This window comes from Apodemus sylvaticus, chromosome 18, assembly GCF_947179515.1.
Source record: "Apodemus sylvaticus chromosome 18, mApoSyl1.1, whole genome shotgun sequence".
Taxonomy (NCBI): domain Eukaryota; kingdom Metazoa; phylum Chordata; class Mammalia; order Rodentia; family Muridae; genus Apodemus; species Apodemus sylvaticus.
Genome location: NC_067489.1, coordinates 7532911 through 7538910, shown reverse-complemented (window position 1 = coordinate 7538910; position 6000 = coordinate 7532911).

Below are 6000 nucleotides of genomic sequence, written 5' to 3'. Positions count from 1 at the left end.
TCATGGGCGTAGTGTAGGCAATGGGTGGTATACACACATACACACACACACACACACACGAAGTCGCTAGCGTCTTCTTAAAAATTCTACCAGAAGGCTGTCCAGGGGACATAGCAGATTAAAAAACAACAGTTTATCTAGATACATCTCTGAAGAGGGGGTCTGCCTAGAGGTATCAGCTTCTCAGGTCCCACTGTTGGGATTCTATTTCGTGGGGGTATGCAGCAACCGAGATAATTACTCCAGCCCTTGGCTCAAAGTAGAAACTGAATGTGCCTCCCACAAGCACGTGGAAATGGCTGAACACTCCTGTTAAATGTCTCAAGCATGCTCCTTCCTCCTACTTCTCAAGAGTTCTGAAGGTAGAACTTTCCAGACACACTCAGTTGCAGAAGGACTCCTGGTCACTTTCCTGTTGTTGCAATAAAACACCCTGTCTGTGCGACTTAAGGAAGGATTTATTATTTCAGCTCACAGCTCAAGGGTTCCATCCATCATGGTGGGGAAGACAAGAAGGCAGAGCTGGTCATGCTGCGTCCCCATCCAGGAAGCATAGAGGCATGAATGCCTGGGCTCAGCTCACTGTCACTGTCACACAGTCTAGGATCCCACTCTGAGAAACAATGCCACCCACCATGGACAAGTCTCCCCATCTCAATTAATGTAATCAAAATGACCCCCAAAGGCACACCCAAGTGCTATCATCCAGATGATTCTAGAGCCCATCGAGTTGATAACTGAGTGGCCTGTTACAATTGCACTTGTTAACCTGATAACCAAACACATCACCCTAGATCATCACCTTCCGCTTCTTATCCCCAAAGTCTCATGTTCATCTCAGAATATAAAATACCATCCAACTTCAAAAGGCCCCAAGGTCTTTAACAATTACAGCAGCTTAAAGTCTAAATAAAGCCCACATCTCATCTCAGATTTAAAGCAACCTTTCAAGTGTGAGGTCCTATAAAGTAAAAAAAAAAAAAAACCAAGTTACATACTTCCAACATACAACAACGTTGTACAGCATAAATGTTGCACAGAATAAATATGTCCACTCCAAAATGGAAGAATCTGGGAATATTGAGACGTGACTAGGCCTAACCGAGACAGAATGCCAGCAGGGCAAACACAAATCTTGCAACTCCATGAGCAGCACGTGGGACTCACAAAGCAACTGGCTGGTTCTAGGGGACTTGGATAGCCTTATCCTCCAGTTATGCCACCCAAAACACACACGGCCCCTCTCGGGCTACTTCTGTGCCATTTCTAGAGCTTTCCTTGGCCTCTGCCCCCTAATCCTGGCATCTCCGCTACCCTAGGGTGTCCACTGTAACGTACACTTTGCCTGCGAGGAACCTATTTCAGACTTGCTTCCTTCAAATGAATTTGGATCTTCACTTCATTGTGTCTCTAATGGGAAGGGCCATCATGAGTCCTTTCCTACCGTCCCCATGCCACATGGATGTCTCGTGGCCTCCGTCCCCATGCCACATGGGTGTCTCGTGACCTCTTCAGCCATTACACCTGCTCTGTCAACACTGAGCTCAAGGCTCTCCTGTCTCAAAAGTCCTTCTGCCAAATGAATCAGCTCATCTTTTTTTTTAATGCAACTTTGATCAAGTTCTTAGAACAGAGAAACCTACAACCAACCAGAATGCAGAGAGCAAGTGACCATGTGGTATTATTGAGCCCCAACTGTGACTTCTACAACACAAGTCCTCTACCTAAGGCCTAGTGATCATGGCGGGAAAGGAGGCATCAGAGGAACAGGGAGCTGCTGGGAGACTGTCTCTCCTAGACATGTCAAAGCTACACCCATGAAACCTCACCAACGTGGCTGCATAAACATGATCTAAACAAGGGCATTGCCAGCAGACGTGCTAATGTGGGTAACATCTCATGGGGCCCAACCCTAGACAGAGAACCACAGAAGCTAAGGAGTGGGAACACTGAGGGTGGAAGTCATCTTTTCTAGGGAAGAACCCCCAAAGTAGCTCTCTAGTGCACAGTGGTCAGCCCCAAAGTCATACTCATGCACGTGACTCTACATGGAATGATCACTTGTAGTTATATATTTAGGAATGTCTGTGGGTCTGTCTCTATGTATATGTGTGTGATGATAATTAAAGAAGATAGGTCATGAAATTGAAGAAAAGCAAAAGGGTACATGGGAGAGACTGGAGGGAGGAAAGGGAAGGGGAAAATTGTATTTCAATTTTAAAAATTAAAAATTGTTTTTAAAAATGAGTGTAACTGCTCTTAAAGAAAACCCAAATTTGATACAGCACTCTGATCAGGCATCTCACAACCACCTGTTAATATCAGCTCCAGGGGGTAAACAACCTTTTCTGACCCCCACATGTGCATGCATACACAAAAACAGATGTACGCACACTGTGTGTGTGTGTGTGTGTGTGTGTGTGTGTGTGTGTGTATAAAATGGTTACAAGACTGACGTGTAGCCTCTACAGGCATACCCATAGTTGCACCCCTATCTACCCCTCCAGAGAGGGGGCACTAGGGGAAGAAATCAGACCTGTCAAAGAACCCTGCATTGTGTGATTCCACTAATATAAGAACAGGTGAATTCAAAGATAAATCTGTGGTGGCTGCAGGAATTGAGCAGGGAGTGCTAGCAGGGGTGATGAGATGTCCTCAGGTCAGAGAGTGCTAAAAGCTGTCTGACTTTGTGAACACACTAAAACCCACTGACCTGCATCCTTAGAGTGGATTTTAGGTTGGGCATTAGCCTACCTCACTGCATGAGCCCTGGGATCTATTGCCAGCACGGAACAAAAAAATGAACTTTATAGAATGACCATTTCTTCTCAATAGAAATAATAGAGAGACACCAGCGCTGTTTCTTCCAGAAGGCAGAAAGGGGTCCTGGCATCCAAGGGTTGGTTACTCCTCCCCTGGAGTGAGAAGGGCCCTGAGCCTTGTCAGCCGCGAGCCTCAGGCTGATGGTGTGGCCACTGTGACCTCTTTGGGAGAAGTCAGTTCACTGTCAGAGGCTCCATGACACTGATATGAGAAAGTGTGGTCCTGTCTGCCTTTCTCTGGCTCTTCCTGGTCTGGGGCAGCATATTTGGCAGGTCACTTTGATCACTAAACGTCCAAAGCCATGTCCATACCCAGGGAAGGGAACACGGTGCTGTGGGGATGAATTCACTCTAACTGGGGATTTAGTAGAAGGAACGAGAGGGAAGAAGGGAGCCTAGAGCATGTGGCACTGTGCAGAGGGACAGGGGCTGGGTGCCAGCGCAGCAAGGGTCCCCGACAGCCACTCCTGCTGCGCGGCCGGCGTGGTCGTTCCTGGCATGCGAGTGTTTATCCCTGTTCTCTGACAGAAATTAAGAGTAGGTGCATCCCACACAGCTTCCATAATTATCCTTCTGAAAGCTAACAAGAGTGAGGACATATCTGAGCCTCCGAGTGAAGTTTAATAAAGGTTTAGCGGTAGTGCTTTAGAAAACCCTAGAAATTCAGAATGCCAAGTCCTGACACAGGAAAAATCATTCCAGAGGCAGAATGGGCACGGCCTTTCACTACGACAACCTGGCTCTCTATGGTTCCTCTCTGCCCCTTCCCACCCCTCACTGATATCTAGGATGTCTAGAAATGGTTCCTCAGGAGCAAGGCTGGTGGGCGGGAAGAGTAAACAGTGAGCCCTGACGCGGCCTGCCCTGATCTCAGGACTGTATTGTGTTCTGGTGTGGTGCTAAAAGGATTTCAGGAGAAACCCAGTCACATCATGTCCCTCAGTCGTCCCCAGTCCTCAGCTAGACACCACCAGCCTGGCCCAATCAGACCCTCAGCTGGCTGCAGACAGCAGCACCCTTTGTCCAGCAGCTGTCTTGATAGGGACAGACTCACACCCAGCCTTCATAACCACAGCTTTTTCCAGGAAGGAGAGTGGTAAGAAGCCCCTCCTGCTCAGCACAGAGCAGAGTTATGTGAAGTTGTGGTGGATGGGATGGAGAGGACGATTGGGATGGATGGGATGGATGGGATGGATGGGATGGATGGGATGGATGGGATGGATGGGACGGGTGGGAAGGGTGGGAAGGATGGGAAGGGTGGGACGGGTGGGATGGGTGGGACAGATGGGATGGATGGGACGGGTGGGATGGATGGGATGGGTGGGAGGGATGGGATGGATGGGATGGATGGGACGGGTGGGAAGGGTGGGAAGGGTGGGAAGGATGGGAAGGGTGGGACGGGTGGGATGGGTGGGAAGGATGGGAAGGGTGGGACGGGTGGGATGGGTGGGACAGATGGGACGGATGGGATGGATGGGATGGATGGGATGGATGGGATGGATGGGATGGATGGGATGGATGGGACGGGTGGGAAGGGTGGGAAGGATGGGAAGGGTGGGACGGGTGGGATGGGTGGGACAGATGGGATGGATGGGACAGGTGGGATGGATGGGATGGGTGGGAGGGATGGGATGGATGGGATGGATGGGACGGGTGGGAAGGGTGGGAAGGGTGGGAAGGATGGGAAGGGTGGGACGGGTGGGATGGGTGGGAAGGATGGGAAGGGTGGGACGGGTGGGATGGGTGGGACAGATGGGATGGATGGGACGGGTGGGATGGATGGGATGGGTGGGAGGGATGGGATGGATGGGATGGATGGGACGGGTGGGAAGGGTGGGAAGGGTGGGAAGGATGGGAAGGGTGGGACGGGTGGGATGGGTGGGACAGATGGGATGGATGGGAAAGGTGGGAAGGGCAGGACGGGTAGGATGTGACACAAACAGCAGACAAGGACCAGGACTGGATCACTCACTGGGAACAGCTTTCTCGTAGCAGACGCCCTTGTAGAAACAGCACCCGAGCTGCCTGCACTGGTCCCTGGTGACGTTGTAGTCACAGATGTCATACAGTGGAATGTCGCAAACTGCAAGGCACAGACACAGCACTGACTTGGCAGAAAACAGGGTGGGATGGGAGTGGGGTGGGCCGGGAGTCTGCCAAATCGAATCAAGGTTCTGTTAATTCCATTACTCGTTATGAGAATCCTGCTTTGAGACGGGGATGAGAATTAAAATTCTGAACAAAATAATATAAAGTTAATTACTGAGCATAATACAAGGGCCACTGAGGATCAGGGTGATAAGGCATCTTAGCAGAGACAAGCCAGGCATGGGCTCCACCCGGGCATCCAAGAGGGCTAACACGTGACGATGGGGTGCCCAGGCCACTCGTGCCATAGGCACACTGAGGTACGGCATGAGCTTTAGCTAGCAGCATGGGTTCAGCATGCTCCTGAATTTAGAAGCTGAATCCAGAAGACAATGGTTGAGACTGGAGAGATGGTTCTGAGTCTAAAGGTGACTTTAGACTTGTTCAACCCATGCTGCTTCCTCTAATGCTGTCACAACATTAAATTGTTGTTTACAACACCCCCCCCCATCTTGTGGGGACTCAAATTATGTCCCCAACACTCTGTCAGGGAAGCCCATGACCGGCTCTAACTCCAGCTGCAGAGGGTCCAGCACCTCCGGCCCGTTGACACTGCACTCAAATCATACAGTCACGCGCAGACACGTGCACATCACTAACAACAGATCCTAAAGAAAACTACAAAGGATGGAACCCCCTCCCCCCCTGGAAGGGAAAATGGTGGCCCTGTGCTGTGAAGGAGATTCAAAACAGGACACAAGGGTGGCTACTGATTTTGACATGAAAAATGTGGTACTTCAATGGCAGCTGACTGGACCAAATGGTAAACAAGTCACATGGGTCCAATGGCCAGTCTGAGGTCAGAGGAGTGAGACCTGCTCTGGGGAAGAAGACAAAGGCAGGAGAACCCTGGGGCTCACCAGCCGGCTAGTCTAGCCAAACTGGTAAGACCCAGGCATGGGTGTGCTCACGTGAACACACTGTGATGCCTCCTTCATTCAAAGTCACAGACACAGGTGGCAGAGTCCAATTCCCCAGGGAAGGCATGTGTGTGAACCGCCCTCCTAGATGGGCCGCCAAGAGCACAGAG